The following is a 14064-nucleotide window of genomic DNA, read 5'->3' on the forward strand; positions in this document are numbered from 1 at the left end:
TTTTTAGTTTTCATTTAAGTGATTGTTTTTTCCCCAAGTGCCAGTATCTTACAGTTGAAAATCAGACTTTGCAAAACAAAGCATATTCGATATATTCGTCAGTCTTTACAATAAAATATTTCTAGTACTTAATTATAAAAATGAAAAATAAAAAAATGAAAAAAGTGTGTCATTCAAATCTAGTTGGAACTTGGAGGCAACCCTAGGTTCATATGTTAGATATTTTAATGACTTCCTTCACTAGTGATTCCATAAATGAGGTAACTAGTTATCAGCTTGAATGCCATCCCTTCTAATCAATGTAAATCTGGTAATCAAGTATTGGGACTTTGCTACAGAGAGCACAATTATATATTCATTCAATGGGTATATGGACACTATTAAAATCCTTTTATTTTGAAACTGGAAAGGATTATGAAAGTAAGTGAATAGTGACTATTAAATTCAAATATGAGGCATATTTTGAGTTTAGCTAAATTTAAGATAGCACCTGCATGTGACTAAAAATGTATACAGATACTCTTTAATATTTAAAATAGAAGGTGCTATCTATAAAGGTATTTGAAGATTATGGAGGTTTGTTTCAGTATTTCATTGTGTGCTTTTATTTGTTGTATTTCTAGTTTTCTTATAAATTCTAAAATATACCTCTTTTATAAACCCTGTAATATTGAAGCACACATAAAACACATTACCAGAATTCATTCATCAGCAATTTGTCAGGTGTCTTCTGTGTGCCAGGGTCTATGCTAAGGCCCAGAAGTTAAAACAGTGAATAAGACAGAAGAAGGTCCTTGTCTTTGGGCAATGTATAATCTGAGGAGATAGGTGTTTATTTCTAAACTATATGTGTGACAAACATACTAAGTTATGGAGTGCCAGGAGATACAGTCTGAAGGTAAAGGTGGCCCGAGGAAGCAACAGTAAAGCTGAGTCCAGTGAGGACACGGGACTGGCTAGGCCAACGGGATGACTGATGGGACAGCAAAGCGCTCCAGGTGCGGGGCAACGGGTTAATGAGCCAGGGCAAAAGCAGAGGCAGAGCCATTCATTTTGTAAATAACTCCTCCCACATCGTGTATTCAAAGCAGTTTTGCTGCTTTAAACCCAAACACTGCACCTGCCCAGCTCTGCCTCTTCTTGCTCCTCTGATCCCCCCGCCACTCTATACCTCCTTGTCCAAAGCCATCTCAAGAGCCACTTTTCAATGAAGGTTTTGCTGACCTACCACTGCCAGAACACTGCCGCCGTCTGTGCTCTGATCGCATTTTCAATCTATTATTTTGCTTGAGAACTCACCTTGTACTATGTCTACTTATGCATGTGTCTTTCTACCCTACCAGATGTTTAGTTCCTTAAGTACTTAGTCATACTTGTATCCCACAAAGTGCTGGATCCAGCATCTAATACATGGTAAGATGGTCAAAAACTATGTTTACTTAACTTGAAAAAAATTACTTTTGAACTATTGTTTCTGTTTTCTACCAGTGACTCTTATGTATAAGTCAGACGTCTATATGTTCTTCATGGTTCTTTTCACAAGGTAATAACGTGAACATATCATTTGAACACTGTAGACCTGTTAAACCAGCTAATCTATTCCCAACTCAAAATATTCTTAAACTGATTTTTTCCTTCTCGTTTCTCCTTCCCTCTTCTATTACTCCACATGGTGACACAGATTTTTGTCCCATTACAGGAAGACTACATACTGTATGTGATGGCGTTCATCATTAGTGAAGGTTGAAGGGCTCTTACAATGGAGTCTGCACTAATGGAGAATTTCTAATATATGCTTAGTGTTTTCCACGCAGGAGACAGTTTTTTGGTAGTTCTTTATGTTTTGTTACAAAACCAAATAATGGTTTTCTTGTTAATCACAAAACAATCTTTTTATATATTCATATTAGACCCATTATATCTTTTTAGACAGAGTGAGAAGGGCAGTGTTTATAATTACAGAATTTGAAGTTAACATAATTATGAAATTACCTTCATTTTGTAATCTGTATCACCAAAACTCATTTTGAAAAGTTCTATTGTGAAAAGCTTAAAACTTCCATGTAAATAAATGACTGTTCCACACAAGTAATTAGATTTCTTCTCAACGCTAAGTTACATTAAACAAGACCATGTGATTCAAGAGTCTCACCAGTTTCGGTTGCCTGATTTCACAAATAAAAGCACAGGATACACAGCTAAATGCGAATTTCAGATCAAAACAGGTAATTTTTTAATATAAGTATGTCCTGTGTAAAAACTGTTACTTACCTGAAACTGAAATTTAATTGGGCATCCTATATTTTATCTGCAAATCCTACAACTAATTTCTTTTCCACCGTATTTCCAAGACATATTTTATCCTCCAGAGCAATTTTTCTCAGTCCTGAAACCTTTTTATGGAGGATAGCAAACTTTGAAGTCTCTCTTGGTTTGTAAGGATGAATGTGCCTTGGTAGTCCATAAGGGATTCTGAGAATTAACCATTTCCTTGATGTCGTCATTATCTCCAAGATTGCCCCTATAAAAGCTAAGCTTTGACAAAACAGTTGTGAACACACTCAGACTTTCCTGGTGGTTTTTCCTTTGATGGGGCACTGTTCCCACCAAGTGCTAACCACTCTCAGAAATTCTCTTGAATCCCTATCCAAACCTGCTCTCAAAAACCGAAACTAAATCTAAATCCATTGAAATTTAAAACTTTCTAAGGCATTTAATAATTATGAATAAAGCCACTAGTAGTAAACACATACAGGCTTTTACGTGGACATATGTTTTTGATTCCCTTGGGTAAACACCTAGAAGGAAGGTTGCTGAATTGTATACTGTACAATTTTAAATTCCCAGCAGTGATACACAAGAATTCAGTTGCACTACATCCTTGTCAGCACTAGATATATTCATTTGGGGTTTTCTGTTTAGCCATCTATTAGGTGCATAGTGGTATTTCCTTGCCCTTTAGTTTGCATCTCCTTAGTGATTAATGATGTTAGAGTTTTCAATGTCTTGCAGCCTCAAGCATTAGAAGCTACTTAAAGAAAGAGGAACTCCCATGCACTGTGTGCAGTGTAAATTAATGCATCTATTTCAGATTTGTAAAGATGAATGGGAACACTCCCTAGACCAAACAGTTCTATATATATTAGAGAAAATCTGTGTATGCTCAGTGAGATGTATATTAGACTATTCATTACAGAATGGTTTGTGTTGACCAAACATCTTGAATGCCCATTAACAGAAGAATGGTTAAATAAATTATGGCGCCTGGGTGGCTCAGTCAGTTAAGCATCCAACTCAGGTCATGATCTCATGGTTTGTGAGTTTGAGCCCCGTGTTGGGGTCTGATCCTGCTTCTGAATCTGACTCCCTTTTTCTGCCCCTCCCCTACTCACACCCTGTCTCTCAAAAAATGTTAAAAAAATTTTTTTAAATAAATATGGCAATTAATTTAAATACTACTACAAAGCAGTTAAAATGGAAAGACTAGAACTAATTATATCAACATGGATAAATCTCAAAAATGAGTGAAAAAAGTTGCTAAACAACAACACATCTCTAGAAAATTGAATGCTGCAAAACAATACATTGGTTTTGTTTATGTAGCCATAAGTATAAAAACCAGAGTGTGAAAAATGAACACCCAAATTAACAAACGGTTTTCTCTGGAGAATAGGGAAAGGGATAGGGGAGGGTACTTATACCCTCCTCCAAAAATATGTAAAGCAAATACGGCAAAATGCTAAGATTTGATAACCTGAGTGTTTCTCATATTCTAAATCCTTTACGATGTTTGCCATATTTCATAATTAGAGGAAAAAGCATACAATGAGCTATTGCACTGTAATGTGAAGATAGCCAATGGAACAGAGTACCGTATCAGTGAGTCAGGTTCACACATATAACCTCAACCCTTTGGAAAAAGCATTGCTATTTTGTTTTGACACACGAAGAAACCAGGGGATAATAAGTGGCAAATTAGGACCCCAGCCCATTTCTGGTTCCCCAGTATTTGTTCATTACATCAGTGCTGCTTTAAGAAGCTTCTGCTCCCTGGGGATAATGGTTGTATTTTTAACAAAGACATCGTCATTTTAAATGACTACAAGGAGAACTTACACGAGGTGTGGGATTCTCCTTAACAGGACTTATAAGTACTCATTGATAACTGAGCTAAGTATTTGAACATGGCAAATCATTGACCACTGCCAAGTGTCAGATTTCTTACCTCTAAAGTGAAAGGTTTAGATTCTAAAATTCTATTTTTAATAACTGCTTTAGTTTCAGAGACATTTAAAAAGTTTTAAATCTATTTTTTTTTTTTTTTTTTTTTTTTTTTTTTAATTACNCAGTAATACATCCAGATGGTTCAAAATAGGACACAAGACTACATGACAGTCTCCCACCTTTGGCCTTATTTTCCCCTTCTCAGAGGCAACCCGTGTTTTCAGTTTTCCTTCCAAAAACACCTATGCTTACCTGATTATTTTTGAAGCTACAGATTATTCTAGATACCAATGTACCACAGTTTATCTAGCCCCATAGTGATGGACATTTTGATTAGTCTAATCTTTATTACAATGCTGCAGTAACAGCCATATTATATATATGTCCTTTCACACCTGTGAGAGAATACCTATAAGATAAATTCCTAAAGTGGAATTACTGGATCAAAGTATTTGTGCTTTTTTCATCTCAATAGATATTGCCAAATTGTCTTCTGTGAAAGTGTTGGAGACAATGTGGAGTTCTCACCCCCTACTGGTGAGAATACAAAATGGTACAGCTACTTTGGAAAAACTTTGCCAATTTCTTAAAAAGTTAAACTTATGATCCAGTCATTCTACCCTCTGATACTTACCTAAGAGAAATGAAAAAGCAGGTGCAAAAGCTTGCCATCAGTTGATCAATGGATAAGTTGTTGCGTATCCATAAAGTGGAAAACAGCCCAGCAATAAAAAGGAACAAACTGATGTACTGGCAACAAAACACATGGATCTCAAAATAATTACGCTGATTGAAACTTAAACCAGACAAAAGAGTACACATACTTTGTAATTCCATTTATATAAAATTCTAGAAAATACATTACAATCTATAGTGATAGAAAGAAAATCAGTGGTTTCCTGGAACACTGGTAAGGAATGTGTAGTGGACAGGGCAGGAGTAAGGGATGGCAAAGAGGCCCAAGTAAACTTTTGGGGATTACAGATGTGTTTACTAATTTGGTTGTGGTGATGGTTCATAAGCACGTGTGTGTGTGTGAGAGAGAGAAAATTAATAAAACTGCATTTTAAGTGTGTGCAATTTGGACCAAAAACCCAACAATGTCTAAAACAAAAAATGTACAGGGAACAAGCAAACCCAAGGTCACTGTGGTTAGCTAGTACAGAGACTAGACAGGTCAGTAGTTTTTTTATTTGTTTGTTTATTTGTTTAGCCCGGTGAAAGCAATGAGAGATTTCTTCTTCCCACCTAGGTATGTCATGACCTTTAACTGGTTCCTTTAACCAGAAATTTATTTTTTAGTTCATTTATTTTGACAGAGAGAGCGTGTGTATGTGTATGTGCACACACGTGAGTGGGAGAAGAAGAGTAGAGAGAGGGAGGGGAAGAGAGAGAGAGAATCCCAAGCAGGTTCCACACCGTCAGTACAGAGCTGGCCGCCGGAATCGAATTCATGAGCCATGAGATCATGACCTGAACTGAAATCAACTTACCCAACTGAGCCACCCAGGCAACCCCCAGCCCAATATATTAAGTGGGGAGTATAAACAGAAACCCTATTTTTCATAATTTACTTAAGCCAATTTATGTTACCTTTTTTTCCTCTAACATTTGAGCATTTCTCAATACCTTTCTGACACTGATGCCATTAAGTTGAAACTTTTACTGTAATCACTTTGGTTATTCATTCTTGGATTACACGTCATGTGACCTTCCTTTCTTGTTAGAATTTACACTCTTTCATCCTAAATTGCTAGTTTAATATCCCAAGATTCCTGACTTACAGTTTTATCACACTTTCTCTGATTCACTGTGTCTTCAGCTTCCATGTATTTTCTTTATTGTCTCAAGATTCCCTCCCTCCTCAATGCTGGCTGCCTGCCTCAACCCCCTCTAGCCCTCTCTTGGGTCATATCCTCTAGCCAAGTCAAGGTCATTAACATGGCCTCTGGAGATCCTGCTCAGTTAGATCTTATCCATAAGAAAGTACTGACATAAGTAAGAGATAAGGAGATGGCTGGTATCTAAAAGAATGTGGTAGTATTAAGATGACTTTACTTGCAGAAATCAGCGGGTTTTTTTTTTTTCATTCATTGGTTCAACAAATATCAATAAAGTGCTTTCAGTATATGTGCTGCTCTAGTGGACTAGGATGTTAGCACAACAGGCTCAATTTGACAAAGATCTCAAGAAACAAAGAACTATCTACTTCTTTGACATGATCAGTAAGATTGACAAACCCCTAGCCAGACTGATTAGGAAATAGAGAAGACAGGAATGAGAGAGGTGACATCACTACCAAATGTACCTATACCTATTAAAGGAATAAGAAGGAAATTATCACAAACCTCTTTACGCCAAATGAATTCAACAACTTAGATCCTGTATCTATGGAAGAAATGGAATTGAAGTTCAAAACCTTCCCACAGGGCACCTGGGTGGCTTAGTCATTAAGTATCTGACTTCAGCTCAGGTGATGATTTCACAACTCATGAGTTCCAGTCCCACAATGGGTAAGCTTGAGCCCCACATCGTGTAAAACATGAGCTCCGGGTGAGCCCTGCTTTCCTCTCTCTCTCTCTCTCCCTCCTCCTCTCTCTCTGCCCCTCACTAACTTGCACCCTCTCTCTCAAAACAAATAAACAAAGAAAAAAACCTTCCCACAAAGAAAACTCTAGGTCCAGCTATCTTCACTTTTAAGTTTAAGGAAAAACATAATACTATCAAGTGTTTGGGGAGCCTGGGTGGCTTAGTCGGTTAAGCGTCCGACTTTCGCTTAGGTCATGATCTCGCGGTTCGTGGGTTCGAGCCCCGCGTCGGGCTCTGTGTTGACTGCCAGCTCGGAGCCTGGAGCCTGTTTCAGTCTGTGACTCCCTCTCTCTCTGACTCTCCCCTGTTCACGCTGTCTCTCTCTCTCTCTCTCCTAGAAATAAATAAAACATTTAAAAAAATACTATCAAGTGTTTAAGGAGGACACAATACTAATTCTACTTAAACTCCTCCAAAAATTGAAAAAGAGGGAATCTTCTAACCCACACAATGAGGCCAGTATGACTTTGACACCAAAACCAGACAAAGGCACTGCAGGAAAAGAAAACTAAAGGTCAGTACCATTCATGAATACATATGCAAAATTTCTAAAAATTTTAGAAAATAAAATCCAACAACATAATAAAAGGAAAACACCATGTGTCAAGTGGGATTTATCCCAAGAATGCAGGTTGGTTTAATATTCAAAAGTCAACGTAATTTACCGTATTAACAAACTGCAAAGAAAAACCGTAAGATACAGAAAAACATCCGACAAAATCCAACATGTATTCCTGAAAAAAACTCAGCAAACAGAAGGGAATTTCCTCAACTTAATGAAGGAAAAATCAACAGTTAACATCATACATAATGAGGAAAGACTGAATTCTTTTCCCTAAGATTAGGAATACAACAGGCATGTCTACGCTTCACTATATTCAACACTGTATTGAAGGTTCTAGCCAGAGCATTCAGGTGAAAAGAAAAAAGATCATAGACCTCTAAACTTGTGAGTTTGGCAAGAATGCAGTATTCAAGATCAATATACAAAAACCAATCATATTTTTATGTTCTAGCAATAAAGAGAAATGGAAACTTTTAAAATTCCATTTATAATTGCATCAAAAATATGAAATACGTTGGGATGGGAAAGACCTCTAACATTGAAAACTACAAAACATTGCTAAAGCCAAACAAAGAAAGTCTAAGTAGATAAGGAGATGCGCCTTGTTCATAATCAGAAAACAGTGTTAAGATTTTCATTGCTTCTCAAATTTAATACAATCGCAATCAAACTCCCAGGGTTTTTTTTTTTTTTTGTAGAAATCGACAAATTCATTATAAAATGCATACGGAAATGCAAAAGACCCAGAATAACCAAAGCAACTATTAATAAGAACTAAGTTGGAGGCTTAAGAGTACCAGTTTCAAGAATTAGTATGAAGCAAACAGCATTAAAAACAGCATTTAAAACAAACAGAGCAATGAAATAGAGTCCAGACATAAGTCCCCACATATATGGACAGCTGGTTTTTGATAAAGGCACAGGGACAGTGTAATAAAGGACAGCCTTCTAAAGAAATGGTGTGGAAACAGCTGGATCAACATATGCACAACAACAACAAATAATTTGGAGCCATACCTCACAGCATATACAGTAATTCAAAACGATCACAAAACCTAAACTATAAACTTTTTTTTTTTTTTTTAAGACAGAGAGACAGAGAGAGAGAATCTTAAGCAGGCCCATGCCCCAGTGTGGAGCCCAACGCAGGGCTGGATCCCATGTCACTGGGGATCATGACCTGAGCCGAATTTTGAGAGACGGATGCTCAACTGACTGAGCCACCTAGGTGCCCCCAAACTATAAACTTTGAAAAGCAAAAAGGGGAAGATCTTTGTCACCTTATGCCTATTTGGGTTTGACAAAGATTTCTTAGATACAAAGCAAAAGCACAATCCACAAAAGGAACAAATTGATAAATGTATTTCATCAAAATGAAAAACTCTGGCTCTTTTAGAGCCTATTAAACAATAGGCTATTAAGGGGCGCCTGGGTGGCTCAGTCGGTTAAACATCCGACTCTTAAAAAAATTTTTTTATGGGGCGCCTGGGTGGCTCAGTCGGTTAAACATCCGACTCTTAAAAAAATTTTTTTATGGGGCGCCTGGGTGGCTCAGTCGGTTAAACATCCGACTCTTAAAAAAATTTTTTTATGGGGCGCCTGGGTGGCTCAGTCGGTTAAACATCCGACTCTTAAAAAAATTTTTTTATGGGGCGCCTGGGTGGCTCAGTCGGTTAAACATCCGACTCTTAAAAAAATTTTTTTATGGGGCGCCTGGGTGGCTCAGTCGGTTAAACATCCGACTCTTAAAAAAATTTTTTTATGGGGCGCCTGGGTGGCTCAGTCGGTTAAACATCCGACTCTTAAAAAAATTTTTTTATGGGGCGCCTGGGTGGCTCAGTCGGTTAAACATCCGACTCTTAAAAAAATTTTTTTATGGGGCGCCTGGGTGGCTCAGTCGGTTAAACATCCGACTCTTAAAAAAATTTTTTTATGGGGCGCCTGGGTGGCTCAGTCGGTTAAACATCCGACTCTTAAAAAAATTTTTTTATGGGGCGCCTGGGTGGCTCAGTCGGTTAAACATCCGACTCTTAAAAAAATTTTTTTAAGAGTCGGATGTTTAACCGACTGAGCCACCCAGGCGCCCCATAAAAAAAATTTTTTTTAATTAGACTTAGACTTTATTTTTTTAGAGAATTTTTAGATTCGCAGAAAAATTGAGTGGAAAGTACAGAGAGTTTACATATACTCCCCGATCCAACACACGCAACACCCCCCCAGTATTGACATCCAACACCAGAGTGTTCCATTTGTTATAACTGATAAACCTACATTCACACATCATTGTCACCTAAAGCTTATATTTACACTAAGGTACACACTTGATGTACAAATGTGTGTTTTGACAAATGTACAGTAATATGTATCCATCATCATAATAACATGCAGAATAGTTTCAGTGCCCTAAAATCCTCTGTGCTCCACCTGTCCATCCCTCCACTCCCCTCCCCAACCCATGGCAACTACTGATCTTTTTACTCTCTCCGTAATGTTACCTTTTCCAGAGTATCATATACTTGGGATCATACAACGTGCAGCCATTTCAGATGGACTTCTTTCACTTAGTAACACGCATTTAAACTTCCTTCATGTCTTTTCATGGCTTGATAGCTAATTTCGAGCTCTAAACGATCTCCCACTGTCTGGACTTGCCAAGATTTTTCGTTCACCTACTAAAGGGCATCTTGGTGGCTTCCAAGTTTTGGCGATTATGAATAGAGCGCCTATCAAAAACTGTGTGCAGATTTTCAACTCCTTAGTTTTCAAATTACTTTAGTAAATACACTAAGGAGCATGACTGCCAGGTTATATGGTAAGAGTATCTGTAGTTTTGTAAGGAACTAGAGGCTGCCAGACTGTCTTCCAAAGTGGCTGTATCATTTTTGCATTCCCACCAGCAACAAACGAAAATTTCTGTTGTTTCACATTCTTGGCAGCATTTGCTATTGTTGGTATTTTGAATTTTTGTATACTCAGAGTGTAGATATATCAAATTGTTGTTTTAATTTGCGTTTCCCTGTTAATATATGATGTGGAGCATCTTGTCATGTGCTTCTTAGCCATCTGTACTTTTTTTTTTTTTTTGGCCATCTGTACATCTTTGGTGAAGTGTCTGTTAAGGTCTTTGGCCCATTTTTTAATCCGGTTGTTTTTCTTATTGTTGAATTTTAAGAGACTTTTTTATTTTGGATAATAATCTGCCTTGATCTGAATGTTTGTGTACCCCTGAAATTCATGTTGTTAAAATTCTAATCTCTAATGATGGTAGTAGGAGGTGAGGGTTTTGAGAGGTGATTATATCATGAGAGTGGCACCCTCATGAATGAGATTAGTGCCCTTATAAAAGCGGCTCCACAGAGCAACCTGGCCTCCTCCACCCCTAAAAGGCCCCCACCCAACCATGCTGGCACCTTTACTGGACTTCCCGGCCTCCAGAACTGTGAGAAATAAACGTAAATAAGCCACCAAATTTGTGGCATTTTTGTTACAGCATCTCGAATGTATTAAAACAGTCCTTTATCAGATACATGTTCTACAAATAGTTTGTGGCTTATCTCCTCCTTCTCTTTATGAACATCATTTACATGTGCTTTACTGGCCATTCATAGATCTTCTTTGATCAAGTGTATATTCAGATATTCAGATCTTTAGTCTCTTCCTTTTAATTGCATTTTTAAACTTCATTTATTTTAAGAGAGAGAAAGTGCACAAACAGGGGAGGGGTAGAGAGAGAGAGAATCCCAAGAAGGCTCCACACTATCAGTGTTGTACCTGACATGGGGCTCAAACTTATAAAACGTGAGATCATGACCTGAGCTGAGATCAAGACTCAGATGCTTAACTAACTGAGCCACCTGGACACCCCTTGCATTGCTTTAGTGGTTTTTAAATTTTTTAAATATTTACTATTATTATTAGACAGAGAGACAGAGTGCGAGTGGGGAGGGGCAGAGAAGGGAGACACAGAATCTGAAGCAGGCTCCAGGCTCTGAGCTGTCAGCACGGAGCCCGACATGGGGATCAAACTCACGAACCATATCATGACCTGAGCCAAAGTTAGATGCTTAACTGACTGAGCCACCCAGGTGCCCCTGCATTTTTTTTTTTTTTTTTTTATTGTTGAGTTTGAGAGTTCTTTATATATTCTGGATACAAATCCTTTATCTGATATATGCTTTCAAAACATTTTCTCCCAAGCTGTTTCTTGTCTTTATTCTTTTAATAGCCTATTCTTTAAAAAAAAATTTTTTTTAATGTTTTATTTATTTCTGAGAGAGAGAGCTTGAGCAGGGGACGGACAGAGAGAGAGGGAGTTACAGAATCTGAAACAGGTTCCAGGCTCTGAGCTAGCTGTCAGCACAGAGCCTGACACGGGGCTCGAACCCACAAACCGTGAGATCATGACCTGAGCTGAAGCTGGAGGCTTAACGGACTGAGCCACCCAGGCACCCCAGGCTAAGTCCAATTTTTAAAAAGGTATTTGGTATCATTAGGCACTAAGGAAATGCAAGATAAAACCACAGTGAGAACCAACCACAAACCTAAAATGAACAAGGCTGGCCAACCAAATGTGGGTGCTGATATGAGGTAACTAGAAGTCTCATATACTGTTGGTGGAAATACAAACTGGTCTAACCATTTTGGGAAAATGTTTGGCAGTTTCTTTTTTAAAAAATGTTTTTAATGTTTATTTATTTTTGAGAAACAGAGCATGAGCAGGGGAGGGGCAGAGAAAGACACAGAATCTGAAGCAGGCTCCAGTCTCGGAACTGTCAGCACAGAGCCCAACGCGGGGCTTGAACCCACGAACTGTGAGATCATGACCTGAGCTGAAGTCGGATGCTCAACTGACTGAGCCACCCAGGCGCCCCTGGCAGTTTCTTTAAAAATTAAACATACTCCTACCATGTGACCTAGCCATTTCACATATAGGTATCTACTTAAGAGAACAGGAGATACACATTCATACAAAGACTTGTATACAAATATTTATAGCAGTAATAGCCAAACAATGGAAACCATCCAAATGTTCATCAACAGCTGAATGGTTATGAATGGTTAAACCAACTATGATATATCCATAAAATGGAATAGTACTTACCAATAAAACTGAAGCATTGGCAAAAGAACACAGATGTATCGCAAAATAATTATGCTGAGTGACAGAAGGCAGACAATAGAGTATATATTGTATGATTCCATTTATATAATAATCTAGAGAATGCAAACTAATCCACAGTGACAAAAAGCAGGAGGTGGCGGGGCAAGTGGGAAACAAAGGGCAGAAGAACAGATTAAAAAGGGAGCTGAGGAGGGGCACCTGGGTGGCTTAGTCGGTTAAGCCTCTGACTTTGGCTCAGGTCATGATCTCATGGTTCGTGGGTTTGAGCCCCGCCTCGGGCTCTGTACTGACAGCTCAGAGCCTGGAGCCTGCCTCGGATTCGGTGTCTCCCTCTCTCTCTGCCCCTCCCCTGCTCACGCTCTGTCTCTCTCAAAAATAAACATTTAAAAAAAGGGGGGAGGAGCTGAGGAAACTTTTGAGATGATGGATATTACTACTAGCTTGATGTTGGCGAAGAGAAGAGCAGCCAGCCTAGAAAAAGATCGTTTGGAGCGGAGTTCAACCCATCTCCAAGATTGCAAACCTGAAACCATTCCCAGTTCACCAGTAACACTGGATGCTGGTGTCATCCGGTCCTGTTTGATTACAATCACATTTTGACACCAGCCCAAGTTCCCAAATAGAAGACTGAGGAAGGGACATACTATTCTCAACAAAATAATTATGTGTGACCTACACCTGCTAACTCTTAAATTGTGAGGGTTCTGGTCCCGAGGGCAGTCCTGCAGTGATGAGCGTACACAAATAAGTAAGTTTTAAGCAACAGTTGAATAGCCTAACAGAAAAAATACATAATTTAGTTGTTTGGGTCCTTTAGTTCTTTAGGACTTCTCTTGGGCTTATGCCTTCTCTTTGGCGTAGTAGAAAAATCACAGCTCTGTATTTGGGGTTAGCCTTATTTCCATTTTTTCCTGCTGTGTCTGAATAAAACAAGTATTAGAAGGAAACACACCGAGGTTAGTATCATGGGTCTTTCAGAGTTGATTTTGCTTTGGGACCTTTGTCGTGCCTAGCCCAGAAAATTCACATTTGTATCTCCTGGACTAACATTATTGCTTCCAAACTCCTCTTTCCTCCCACTATGGAGCTAAGGTGGCCGGGGACTTTGGATGGCTGGGTTCCTTTTTAGGTGATAAGGCACACCAGGTTGGGAGCACGCGCTAGCAGTGTGCAGATGCTCCGCGGGCAGTGCTGCGCACTAGGCGTTGACCCAACTGAGTCAACTTGAATTCGCAGGTGCGGGAACAGGGACCTAACGGAGGATCCCGTTCCAGCCACCCAGATTCCCGACACACAGTGACTTGCCTGAACGGGTGTCGTCGGCACGGAGGCAGGAGCGCGTTTGGGGAAGGGGTTCAGAATTCGGAGTGCGACAGACCTGCTTCCCGCACACCTCTGCTCCTCGGCAGCCACGAGACGTCGTCGCACACTCGTCCTCTCGGACCCTCGGTTTCCTCCTCGCTCCGCCCGTCGGGGGCGAGGCGTCGACGCGCCGCTCCGCACGCCTGCGGCCGGGCGCACAGGAAGCCCCGAGGCGGGGACGGGGGCCGCGCCGCCGCCCCCT

This window comes from Crocuta crocuta, unplaced genomic scaffold (genome assembly GCF_008692635.1).
Source record: "Crocuta crocuta isolate KB4526 unplaced genomic scaffold, BGI_CrCroc_1.0 scaffold10, whole genome shotgun sequence".
Taxonomy (NCBI): domain Eukaryota; kingdom Metazoa; phylum Chordata; class Mammalia; order Carnivora; family Hyaenidae; genus Crocuta; species Crocuta crocuta.